General features: G+C 46.0%; 1 long non-coding RNA gene across 1 annotated transcript in view; it reads right to left on the bottom strand.

Annotated features, from left to right (window-relative positions):
- Positions 1-3,706: 3,706 nt before the first annotated feature.
- LOC139533877 (uncharacterized) overlaps positions 3,707-13,565 on the bottom strand; it is a 39,763-nt gene continuing 29,904 nt past the window's right edge. The window contains exons 4-5 of the long non-coding RNA XR_011666873.1: positions 6,256-6,347; positions 3,707-6,118 (exon numbers count right to left, since the gene is read on the bottom strand). This is a non-coding gene — a long non-coding RNA (uncharacterized lncRNA). The remainder of the gene's footprint in view (positions 6,119-6,255; positions 6,348-13,565) is intronic.

Raw genomic sequence — 13,565 nt, 5'->3', positions numbered from 1 at the left:
GAAAATGCAGATTGTGGGATTATTTGTTGTAACTAAAACATATATATATATAACCCTATATGAATACAACCCTATATGAATACAACCCTATAGGAATATAACCCTATAGAAATACAACCCTATAGAAATATAACCCTATAGAAATACAACCCTATAGAAATATAACCCTATAGTAATATAAACCTATAGTAATATAAACCTATAGGAAAATAAACCTATAGGAATATAAACCTATAGGAATATAAACCTATAGAAATATAACCCTATAGAAATATAACCTTATAGAAATATAACCCTATAGTAATATAACCCTATAGTAATATAACCCTATAATAGTATAACCCTATATAAATATAACCCTATAGTAATATAACCCTATAGAAATATAACCCTATAGAAATATAACCCTATAGAAATATAACCCTATAGTAATATAACCCTATAGAAATATAACCCTATAGAAATATAACCCTATAGAAATATAAACATATAGAAATATAAACCTATGGAAATATAAACCTATAGAAATATAACCCTATAGAAATGCAGCAGATATAGTATGCAACCCTGTCTGGATGTAATGAATACTCATGGGAAAAAGGTGTAGATTCACGGGCAGAGTGCGGCAGATGTTTATTAAGCCTTCACAGAAGGCAGGAATTGTGGTCGCAGGCAATGGTCAAACACAGGTAGGCAGTCAAAAACAAACAGTACCTCACAACCATACAAAGAGAAAGAAAGAACTGAACTAAATAGGGAGCTGATGAGACCAGGTGAGAAACAAACGCAGGTGAAATCAATGAACAAAAATGAAAGACAGGGCTACGTTCCAGAACACAAAGAAACAGGGCTACGTTCAAGAACACAAAGAAAAAGAACACAAGGTTGACTAAGAAAAGAAAAGCAGAACCTTACACTGGATGGTTGTGGGGAGAGAATATAGCCATTCCTATCAGGAATGGAATTATTTTCTAGCCAACATTATCCAGTTGTTGACTGAGCAAAACTCAAACATTCTCAGTAATTACAGGTTTAGCTTGATACTGGACTCAGCAGCAGCAATTTAAGTAATTAATGTTGTTTGGGCAGCTGGGATGCAACACAGAAAAGACCATTAACAAACCATTAAAAAGTCATAACCACTGTGATCACCACCAGATTGCTGACACACTTGTTTGAGGACCTGGGATAAGGAAGCGTTATTGTGTGATATGTCTTGCTAAGACTTATTTAGCCAATAAGACTCAGCAGCAAGGTTCACTATAGGTCAAAGATGACTAATTAAACTACTGGTATTGAGGACGCATATACTGGCCTTGTCCAAATACCCATACCTACAGTATACTTGAGTTATAAATACTGTAGTAGCCAATTTCAACATTTGAGTACGCTTTAAATCAAATAATGTGTATAAACCCTGGATTGCTGATGCTATATATTGGCCAATGAGAGGCTATGAAGGCATTGGTCGCCATATTCCATAGTCCATCTGTAAATAGCCCACCTAATCTACCTACCTCATCCCCATATTGTTTTTATTTGCTTGTCTGCTCTTTTGCACACCGGTATCTCTACTTGCACATCATCATCTGCTCATTTATCACTCCAGTGTTAATCTGCTAAATTGTAATTACTTCGCTACTATGGCCTATTTATTGCCTTACCTCCTCACGCCATTTGCACACACTGTATATAGACTTTCTTTTTTTCTATTGTGTTATTGACTGTATGCTTGTTTATTCCATGTGTAACTCTGTGCTGTTGTTTGTGTCGCACTGCTTTGCTTTATCTTGGCCAGGTCGCAGTTGTAAATGAGAACTTGTTCTCAACTAGCTTACCTGGTTAAATAAAGGTGAAATAAATAAATAAAAATGTAAATATTGGTACTCCTCAGAAGGCGCAGTCATAGGAATGAATGGAATGCTATAGTATTTCACAAAAAATGTTTCAAGGACATAATTACATGTATTTAAGTATTTCCTTGTAGTTGGGACAGTAACATTAGCACTCTCTAAAAACTACTTTAAGGAATATGTTTTTATATATTATTCATGTTTATGTCTTATTCACATAATATAATTGTAAAGTATGCATTAAGGTGTCTGTATTAGAATATACTTGTCAAAACTACTGTAGACATTAATAAATGCATTTCTGTAGCTTCATAAATCTTTTTTTACAATGGAGGAGTACCAAAATGGCTATGTGGTGGCTTCCAAACAGCATCCCCCTGTCAGTCATTGTTTAAACGCCAGATGTCAAACTAATTTAGGCCTTTCATTTAGTAGAATTGGCTGCATGCTATTGAGGAAGAGAATCGTCTTTTCAGACACATGTGTGTTTGACAACAACTGACAATCTGCTGGCAGGACAGGCTGTACCAAAAATGAACAATTGGCGGGGAATGCAATTGTGCATTAGATGACACATTCTCAGTATATGTGAGTCCTAGTATGCTGACATGTTTTGCTTACTGCATCATTTTTACTAAACAGTACATTCAAAATAGTGTGTATTACGATTAACAGCCTATACAGTATGCCGTTTTAGTAAAAAGTAGGCAAGACAGATTTTGGACATGACCATTGAGTATCACTTTCTGAATTAATGGGGAAACAAATATACACATGACTCTGGCTGCATTTTCTCAGGCACCCCAATTCTGATATGTTTTACCACTAATTGGTCTCTTGACCTATCACCTCAGATCTTTTTCAGAGCTGATCTGATTGGTCCAAAGACCAATTAGTGAAAAAAAGATCAGAATTTGGCTGCCTGTGTAAATACAGCTTAATCCTTCTTTGACTGGCATAGTTTAGGATACCTTTGGCTCACCCTGCAGTTGTTTAGCATGCGTTTCACTCGCTGGGCTCATCTGAATCAATATTTGTCAGAAGTTCAGGTTTAATTACAAACTCCCCGAACACACTGCCGAAATTCCACGGATTATCCAATTACCATTTTATTTCCGTGCTGACAAACAAGTGGGCTTCTTTGCGTTCCGCTAATTGCGATAAGAAGTGGAAGCAGCGCTCGGGGGAAAGGCTACAGGGAGGAATTGTTGAAGAAAGGAGAGAAGAAATAGAAAAGAGAATGTGTGGTGTGCCGGCAGCAGTCAGATTTCCTCTAGTTTCATCATGAAACCACAAACTGGATCCCCCAGACAAATGGCTGGTGTGTGTGGGCGGGTTGCTACCAACCACAGTGAAGAAGAAAAACATGCTGGTCTTCTATCAAGTTTCCACTTTAACTCAATCACTCACTCCAGACTGCTCCGCTCCACTCTGCTGTCACGGTTCACCTGTCCTTGCAATCACTCAAACTCTCTCAGGCTTTCCCTGACAATCATGTCCGAAATATAGTTTGCCATACCAGTGTCAACTTTTAACCCTTGATTGTTTTTTACGACAACACATTGGCACAAATGTATCAAAATTTTCCTTTGACAATTGATGAAAGGATTCAACACAGTGCTCTTACAGGTGTTAGGGGTCAAAGGTCATGATTGGGTGTGTTTTTTAATTGCTATTTACATACGAAATGAGTAGGAGTTTAGACTTTTTCAACCCCTGCGGCAGCCTTTCAGCATTTCATTTGAGAACACAAGTTTGTCTAGGTGTTGCGAAAACAATGCTTTGGTGTGTGTGTGTGTGTATCATTTAAATAACAGTGCAGATGAGCAAAAGAAAGAGATCGGTACAGAAGGTTGGCTGAATGCATAATTTATTAATCAATTCGCACCATTGAAAATATGAAAACAAATGAAGAACGGCAACAAGACAAAACACAAAAGAGCATTATTTATTACAGCAAAATCGAAGTCTGCCAGGAGATAGATTCTTAAAAGACAGAGATGCATGTATATAAATACAAAGACTTTATATTAATGCATCAACTCAACTCAGGAAAACAGACAGCCACACACAGCCTCAGGCAGTGAATCCATTGGCAGTAATCTATTCCAACACATTCTCCCTGAAAGCTTTGAGGTCTATAGAAAACACTGTCAATAATTGATGCTCCTATCATGTGTTGTGATGTAGATTTATAGTGTGAACATTCATGTACATTAGTGAGGGTGTTGAATTATTACACGTCAGCTATGATGGCAGCTAGAAGTAGGTTTTATGAAGCACATAGAATAACATTTCACGCTTTACAATGATTCATCTCGGTATTCTAATGTTCATCCTATTTGGGGTTGGGAACCTCGACGAAACTCACCTCAGTTTAGATGGCTGTAGTGCACCTACCTTAGCTTGAAGTATTCCATCCATTTGTCAGCAGAGAAATGTCATCCCTTTTCTTAAGGATTGCTTGAACAAGGTTGTTTTGGACTATATCTTAGGACCTTCTTTGGCTTTGTTACAGCCTTTAGTACTGGGCCTTTGTTGGTGGGTCTTTGAGAGTTGCCATTCTATTTAGGCCTATGTGTTTGGCATTTCTGTTTAGAACTAGTTTTTTTTTTACTCTTTTTTTCTCCCCAATTTCGTGGTATCCAATTGGTAGTAGTTACAGTCTTGTCTCATCGCTGCAACTCCCGTACGGACTCGGGAGAGGCGAAGGTCAAGAGCCATGCGTCCTCCGAAACACACAACCCAACCAAGCCACACTGCTTCTTGACACAACGCACATCCAACCCGGAAGCCAGCCGCACCAATGTGTCGGAGGAAACATCGTACACCTGGCAACCGTGTCAGGCCCGCCACAGGAGTCGCTAGTGCGCGATGAGACAAGGATATCCCTGCCGGCCAAACCCTCCCTAGCCCGGACGACGCTGGGCCAATTGTGCGTCGTCCCATGGACCTCCCGGTCGCGGCCAGCTGCGACAGAGCCTGGGCTCGAACCCAGAATCTCTGGTGGCACAGCTAGCACTGCGATGCAGTGCCTTAGACCACTGCGCCACCCGGGAGGCCCGTTTAGAAGTAACTTAACGGTTGCATGTAGGTCTAGAGTTAGATAGTAAACTCCACCATAACTTCACCGCAGGATATTTGCTTTGTGTGGAAAAGGAAGCCTTGGCTCTACTGGCCTGCACGTTGACCTCTCACCGTGTGTTTAGTGGCTTCTATCCCTACATGAACACATCTACCCTCACGTAGGAATAAAAAGCCATAAGACACAGCAGCAATCTCACAGGAGGAGGAGGAGGAGGAGGGACGGACATCACCTGAAGGAGGGCAAGGAAGAAAAGAGGGGGAGGAGGAGAGGAGAAACCGGTGCTCGGAAACTAGTGGAGGAGGAGAAGAACAGTGGGGCAGCAGGGACGTAGGGACGGGGGGAGACACACAGACAGGGACATTAAGGGAACTAGCTACTAGCAGGGAACAGTCAAAATGGACAAGTGGAGGCTTGGCTGGACCGTGTGTGCATGACTCTGCGTGTAGATTATCAGTAACACTTCCCGTCAGATCTCAAAGTGTAACTCATCTCCCCTGTTTGCGTGTGAGAAACTGCCTGTTTATGTGTCGGTTTGTCAGGTGATTGACATGTAGATCTCACTGACCATCCTCACTCAGGACCTCTCATGCTCAAACCATTAGGAATGCACCTCGGTTTCCTTCCTCACTTGTGTACCACGACTAAGTTATGCCTGCGTGCGGGTTATTGTGCGAGTGTATTCGTGCGTAAGCCAGGCACACGGCAATAAATATGCATGACTGTCTGCCGCTGATATCCTGCTTTGTATGGAAATGAGCTTGTGTAAGTTTAATAATGCAATCCCGGTGGATTGGAAAGCCGACACGTTGCAGAGCGGAATTTTAAACAGGGCTCTCCGCCTGTGGGCTCCTCATGGCTGGGATCAGACCTGGCTCTCCGTACAGCAGAGACACCATGAGAGCCTTCCCCTCTGCAGCCCAGGGCTCTGATATGGGGGCCAACGTTAATGAGGGGTACAAGAGAGGGAAGGCCAACTGGATTCTCATTGAAAGCCACTGTCACAACTAGACCGCTGGGTGGAAACAGCAGGACTGAACAACAAGGGACTGGAGTCAAGTTGGTGATGGGAACTGGAGTCATGTGAGGTTGAGTTCGAGCTGGATTGGAGCTTTTAAACTCCTAGGGCATGATGGGATTCTTGGGATTCATGGAGGGTGAGCCCAGCACATCTTGTGACCTGTTTTAGAAAGAGGGGGGATGGGGGGTTACACAATTGCAGGTACAATTATGGACATGGTCAATGCGTAAAGTATTATATAGACTGATAACCTCGCTCTATCTCTATAATAGATGTCTTCAGAAGACATTACTAACCTGTATGTGAGATGGTGGCACCAGCCAACCCACCTGTTAATTGCTGACATGTTGGTCGCTGAAACAACTTCTTCAAATGATTTTGTGGGGCCCTGAAAGAAGAACGGAGGGATAGATTATTATAATTATTATATAAAATAATATAAATGTAATGCTGTGACAGTTACTATCACCATTACTAAACATCACTATTGTTAATGGCAGCAGTAAAAATTTAGTTATTAGTACTGCCATTAGCGGCACAATTGAAGCCTCCTATAAGACCCTATGGACCTCATTTGATAGATGTCCAAAAAATTGGTTCTCTTTTCAAAGTGTCCTATTTTTTTCCTGTCTCAATTTTGTTCCAAATGGTTCAGTGTTACATGGCACACAATGAGCAGTGACATATTTATTGTAAAAAGATCGATTGATCTGCCTCAAACTGGCGCTATTGGAGAGACAGATTGCTCAAACATTTTAGCTCCAATAGCACTACATGACAAATGGGCTATTTACACAACAGATGAATAATGACTCACTCTAACCATTAGAAGTGGACTCTGGAACTACCCCAAACTGCAAAGGCCTTGCCATCTATTAACATGTTGTACATGAATAATTAAACTCCTATAAAGTGCTAATTAACGTGTAATTTATGTACTATCCACAGATTTGATTGGGTTCTGGCTCTGATGGATCTTTGGGTGCGATTTCACAGTGGGAACAGATGTATACTCGTGCTTCTGAGAGAGCTACGGTTGCTAGTGATCATTCCCACCCCACTGAGAAGAAAATAGCCCTCATATATACCTGTAATCTGCATTAGCACTGGAGCGGGAGCCCCGAGACAGCAGCTAGGAGGATGAGTAATGGGCTACTGCTGTAATGGCTGCCCCTGAGCCACACCCCAAAACCAAACCAAACTGCATGCAAGAGAAGAGGAGATGTTAGTAGAAGAAGGCTCCCCTCAACACTTTCTAATAACCAGCATCTCTCCAGCTATTACGACACGTTTCATGATGATACACCCATTGAGCTAAAGACCAAAGAACACATCCAAGTCAGAAAACTGCCCTAATACTGTAAGTCCCAAGAAATCATGGAGCAACTCCTCACACAGACGTCTGCACTCAATAATTCAACACAACCAAGACCTGGCCTGAAGACCCCTTCCCAACTTAGCCAACAATTCTCTGAAGAGTCTTTCCCTGCAGCAAGATAGGGCAGCCATATCTGATGTTGGAGAAGCTAAAGCCAGCATTTCACCCTTGAGGATGAAATAGCCTTCAGAATGTCATGATAAAATGCTCTTAAAAATCAAATCTGGCCTCCCCTGCAATCTTCCATTCAGCTTCTTTCTCGTTCTCTTTCTACCTCTCGTTCTCCATAGCACTCCCACTCCCTTCGACTCCTCGATAAGTGAAAAGATTTTAGAGTAGGCAATAAAAGGCTCATCAGGACAAGCTGAAATGATTTCTTAATACGATGGCTTTTTAATGAGGACTGAACGAGACGGCCGTGTGGCTGATGGCAGGTCCCTCTTTATCTACGAGGGCAGGGCAGGGCAGGAGGACTGATGGCACTTAAACACTCTGGCTGGCAACCCTCTCCACGGTGAGTGTGTGTGTGTGTGTGTGTGTGTGTGTGTGTGTGTGTGTGTGTGTGTGTGTGTGTGTGTGTGTGTGTGTGTGTGTGTGTGTGTGTGTGTGTGTGTGTGTGTGTGTGTGTGTGTGTGTGTGTGTGGACATGTTTAACTATTCTTGTGGGGACCAAAAGTCCCTACAAGAATAGTAAACAAAGTAAAAATTGACCAGCTGGGGACATTTTGTTAGTCCCCACAAGGTCAAATGCTATTTCTAGGGGGTTTAGGGTTAAGGTTAGAATTAGTGTTAGGGTTAGAATTAAGTAAAATATTAAGGTTAGGAGCTAGGGTTAGTTGTAGGGTTAGGGTTAGGAGCTAGGGTTAGGTTTAGGGTTAGGATAAAGTTTAGGTTTTTGGGTTAGGGTTAGGGTTAGGGTTAGGGTTAGGGTTAGGGTTAGGGTTAGGGCTAAGGTTAGGGTTAGGGTAAGAGTACGGGTGTCACGACTTCCGCCGAAGTCGGCCCCTCTCCTTGTTCGGGTGGTGTTCGGCGGTCGACGTCACCGGCTTTCTAGTCACCACCGATCCATTTTTCTGTTTCGTTTTGTTTTGTCTGTATTATACACACCTGGTTTCAATTCCCCTATTATGTTCCCTATTTAACCCTCTGGCTTTCATTTCTGTTTTGTCCGTGATTGTTTGTTACGTTAGTGGTTGTTGTATTTTCTTATATGTTTTGTAATTATTCCCGTTGTGGAATTTTGCTGAGATTTTGAGTAAACGTTTTGTGTTTCGCTCAACACTGGTGTCCTGCATTTGACTCTGCTACTTCGCCGCACACAACCCTGACAGAATCACGGACCAAACTTCAAATGGAGGAGGACTGATGGCACTTAAACACTCTGGCTGGCAACCCTCTCCACGGTGAGTGTGTGTGTGTGTGTGTGTGTGTGTGTGTGTGTGTGTGTGTGTGTGTGTGTGTGTGTGTGTGTGTGTGTGTGTGTGTGTGTGTGTGTGTGTGTGTGTGTGTGTGTGTGTGTGTGTGTGTGTGGACATGTTTAACTATTCTTGTGGGGACCAAAAGTCCCTACAAGAATAGTAAACAAAGTAAAAATTGACCAGCTGGGGACATTTTGTTAGTCCCCACAAGGTCAAATGCTATTTCTAGGGGGTTTAGGGTTAAGGTTAGAATTAGTGTTAGGGTTAGAATTAAGTAAAATATTAAGGTTAGGAGCTAGGGTTAGTTGTAGGGTTAGGGTTAGGAGCTAGGGTTAGGTTTAGGGTTAGGATAAAGTTTAGGTTTTTGGGTTAGGGTTAGGGTTAGGGTTAGGGTTAGGGTTAGGGTTAGGGTTAGGGTTAGGGTTAGGGTTAAGGTTAGGGTTAGGGTAAGAGTACGGGTGTCACGACTTCCGCCGAAGTCGGCCCCTCTCCTTGTTCGGGTGGTGTTCGGCGGTCGACGTCACCGGCTTTCTAGTCACCACCGATCCATTTTTCTGTTTCGTTTTGTTTTGTCTGTATTATACACACCTGGTTTCAATTCCCCTATTATGTTCCCTATTTAACCCTCTGGCTTTCATTTCTGTTTTGTCCGTGATTGTTTGTTACGTTAGTGGTTGTTGTATTTTCTTATATGTTTTGTAATTATTCCCGTTGTGGAATTTTGCTGAGATTTTGAGTAAACGTTTTGTGTTTCGCTCAACACTGGTGTCCTGCATTTGACTCTGCTACTTCGCCGCACACAACCCTGACAGAATCACGGACCAAACTTCAAATGGAGTCAGCAGGCGCAGCCAGCCCCTCTCTCCCAGTCGAGGAGCAAGTTCAACAGCACGCGACCATGTTACACAGTTTAGGGACCGCGATGGATCGCGTGCTGCAGACTATGGACCGATGGGAGAGAGGAGGTCTCCCGGTAAATCATACCCCATCAACCCCACCCACGCATCTCCCTACTCCACCGGTCATCCCTCCATCGTCAGGACCCAGTGGGATTCGGCTCTCGCTCCCAGGAGCGTATGACGGTACAGCCGCCGGGTGTCAGGGGTTCCTCCTACAGTTGGAGTTATACCTGGCAACTGTTCATCCGACCCCTTCAGGACGAGAGAGAGTGGGCGCCCTCATCTCCTGTCTGACTGGTAAGGCCCTGGAGTGGGTCAACGCCATCTGGGGAGGAGAGGGTCAAACCCTGGATGACTATGATGACTTCTCTCGCCGCTTCCGGGCGGTCTTTGATCATCCACCTGAGGGGAGAGCGGCGGGAGAGCGTTTGTTCCATCTCAGACAGGGGATGAGGAGCGCTCAAGATTTCGCCCTGGACTTCCGTACTCTGGCCGCTGGTGCGGGATGGAATGAGCGGGCCCTGATCGATCACTACAGGTGTAGTCTACGAGAGGACGTTCGTAGGGAGTTAGCCTGCAGGGACAACACTCTTAACCTGGACCAGCTGGTGGATTTATCTATCCGGCTGGATAACCTGTTGGCCTCCCGCGGACGTCTAGATCGGGGTCCGCCCGTTCCATTACCCAGCCCCTTGGATCCTACACCGATGGAGTTAGGAGGGGCTGCTAGTAGGGAGACCAGAGGGAGGACCACTCCATGCACCAACTGTGGACGCAGAGGACACACTGCTGTCCGGTGCTGGGGTGTTTCTCCTGGAAGTCGAGGTAGCAGGCGGAGCACTGATGGGTCATCTCCGGTGAGTAGGCACATAACTCACCCAGAGTCTTCTGTTGCGCACATGTGGTTACATATAGAATTTCCTGAGTTTTCCTCGCATCCTCAGCATAAGGCGCTAGTAGATTCAGGCGCAGCTGGGAATTTTATTGATCGCTCTTTAGCACATAGATTAGGGATCCCTATTATTCCTGTTGATGTTCCCTTCCCTGTACATGCCTTAGATAGTCGTCCTTTGGGGTCGGGGCTGATTCGGGAGGTCACAGCGCCCATCGCTATGAGAACGCAGGGGGATCACGAGGAGAGAATTAGTCTCTTTTTGATCGACTCTCCTGCGTTTCCTGTGGTGTTGGGTCTTCCCTGGTTGGCCTCTCATGATCCGATTATTTCGTGGCAGCAGAGGACTCTCAAGGGATGGTCTTGTCAGTGTTCAGGTAGATGTGTAGGTGTTTCCTTAGGTGCCACTACGGTGGAAAGTCCAAACCAGGTCTCCAACATGCACATTCCTCCCGAATATGCCGATTTGGCACTCGCCTTCTGTAAGAAGAAGGCGACTCAATTACCACCCCATCGACCGGGGGATTGTGCGATAGATCTCTTGGTAGACGCTACACTTCCCAGGAGTCACGTGTATCCTCTGTCACAGGAGGAGACGGTGGCTATGGATACATATGTCACCGAATCTCTGGGACAGGGATACATTCGGCCTTCCATCTCACCTGTCTCCTCGAGTTTCTTTTTTTGTGAAGAAGAAGGATGGAGGTTTGCGCCCGTGTATTGATTATCGAGGATTAAATAAGATCACGGTAAAATACAGTTACCCGCTACCACTCATAGCCAGTATGACCGAGTCATTACACGGGGCGCGCTTCTTCACAAAATTGGACCTCAGGAGCGCTTACAACCTGGTGCGTATTAAGGGGGGAGATGAGTGGAAGACAGCATTTAGCACCACTTCTGGGCATTATGAGTACCGAGTCATGCCGTACGGGTTAATGAATGCTCCATCAGTCTTCCAATCATTTGTGGATGAGATCTTCAGGGACCTGCACGGGCAGGGTGTAGTGGTGTATATAGATGACATTCTAATATACTCCGCTACACGCGCCGAGCATGTGTCTCTGGTGCGCAGGGTGCTTGGTCGACTGTTGGAGCATGACCTGTACGTCAAGGCTGAGAAATGTCTGTTCTTCCAACGATCCATCTCCTTCCTAGGGTACCGCTTTTCAGCGTCAGGGGTAGAGATGGAGAATGACCGCATTTCAGCCGTGTGTAATTGGCCGACTCCAACCACGGTAAAGGAGGTGCAGCGGTTTTTAGGGTTTGCCAACTACTACCGGAGATTTATCCGGGGTTTTGGTCAGGTAGCGGCTCCCATTACCTCACTGCTGAAGGGAGGACCGGTGCGACTGCAGTGGACAGCTGGGGCGGACAGGGCTTTTGGTCACCTGAAGGCTCTGTTTACCTCGGCTCCAGTTCTGGCTCATCCTGATCCTTCCTTAGCATTCATAGTTGAGGTGGACGCGTCCGAGGCGGGGATAGGGGCTGTGCTGTCTCAGCGTTCGGGTACGCCACCAAAGCTCCGCCCCTGTGCATTCTTTTCGAAGAAGCTCAGCCCGGCGGAGCGAAACTATGATGTGGGGGACCGGGAGTTGCTGGCTGTTGTCATGGCTCTGAAAGCGTGGAGACACTGGCTTGAGGGGGCTAGACACCCTTTTCTCATTTGGACTGACCACCGCAATCTGGAGTACATCCGGGCAGCGAGGAGAATGAACCCTCGCCAGGCAAGGTGGGCCATGTTTTTCACCCGTTTTGATTTCACCCTTACCTACAAACCAGGTTCCCAGAACGTTAAGGCAGATGCACTGTCCCGGCTGTATGATACAGAGGAGAGGTCCACAGATCCCACTCCCATAATTACAGCCTCTCGCCTGGTGGCACCGGTGGTGTGGGAGGTGGACGCGGACATCGAACGGGCGTCCCGTACAGAGTCCATTCCACATGACTGTCCAGCGGGGCGTCTGTACGTTCCGTTTGATGTCCGCGATCGTTTGATCTGTTGGGCTCATACATCACCCTCCTCTGGTCATCCTGGTATCGGTCGGACGGTGCGCTGCCTTTCTGGGAAGTACTGGTGGCCCACTTTAGCTAAGGACGTGCGGGTTTATGTTTCCTCCTGTTCGGTATGTGCACAGTGCAAGGCACCTAGACATCTGCCCAGAGGGAAATTACAACCCCTTCCCGTTCCACAGCGACCATGGTCACACCTATCGGTGGATTTCGTGACGGATCTTCCCCCGTCGTGGGGTAACACCACGATCCTGGTCGTTGTGGATCGGTTTTCTAAGTCCTGCCGTCTCCTTCCTTTGCCCGGTCTCCCTACGGCTCTACAAACTGCGGAGGCTCTGTTCACCCATGTATTCCGGCACTACGGGGTGCCTGAGGATATAGTTTCTGATCGGGGTCCCCAATTTACGTCTAGAGTCTGGAGGGCGTTTATGGAACGCCTGGGGATCTCGGTCAGCCTTACCTCAGGTTTCCACCCCGAGAGCAACGGGCAGGTGGAGAGAGTAAACCAGGATGTGGGTAGGTTTCTGAGGTCCTATTGCCAGGACCGGCCGGGGGAGTGGGCAGCTTACATCCCCTGGGCCGAGATGGCCCAAAACTCCCTCCGCCACTCCTCTACCAACCTATCACCTTTTCAGTGTGTGCTAGGTTACCAGCCGGTCCTGGCACCATGGCATCAGAGCCAGATTGAGGCTCCTGCGGTGGATGAATGGTTTCGGCACTCAGAGGAGACTTGGAACGCTGCCCACGTACGGCTACAACATGCCATCAGGAGACAAAAGGCGAGTGCCGACGGCCACCGCAGTGAGGCCCCGGTGTATGCACCGGGGGGATCGGGTCTGGCTCTCGACCCGAAACCTACCCCTTCACCTGCCCTGCCGGAAACTGGGTCCGCGGTTTGTGGGGCCATTTAAAGTCCTGAGGAGATTGAACGAGGTTTGTTATAGGTTACAACTCCCCCCTGATTACCGTATTAACCCCTCGTTCCATGTGTCTCTCCTCAGGCCGG

Source organism: Salvelinus alpinus, chromosome 11 (assembly GCF_045679555.1).
Source record: "Salvelinus alpinus chromosome 11, SLU_Salpinus.1, whole genome shotgun sequence".
In the NCBI taxonomy this organism is placed as follows: Eukaryota; Metazoa; Chordata; class Actinopteri; order Salmoniformes; family Salmonidae; genus Salvelinus; species Salvelinus alpinus.
This window is presented reverse-complemented; position numbering and strand designations above follow the sequence as displayed.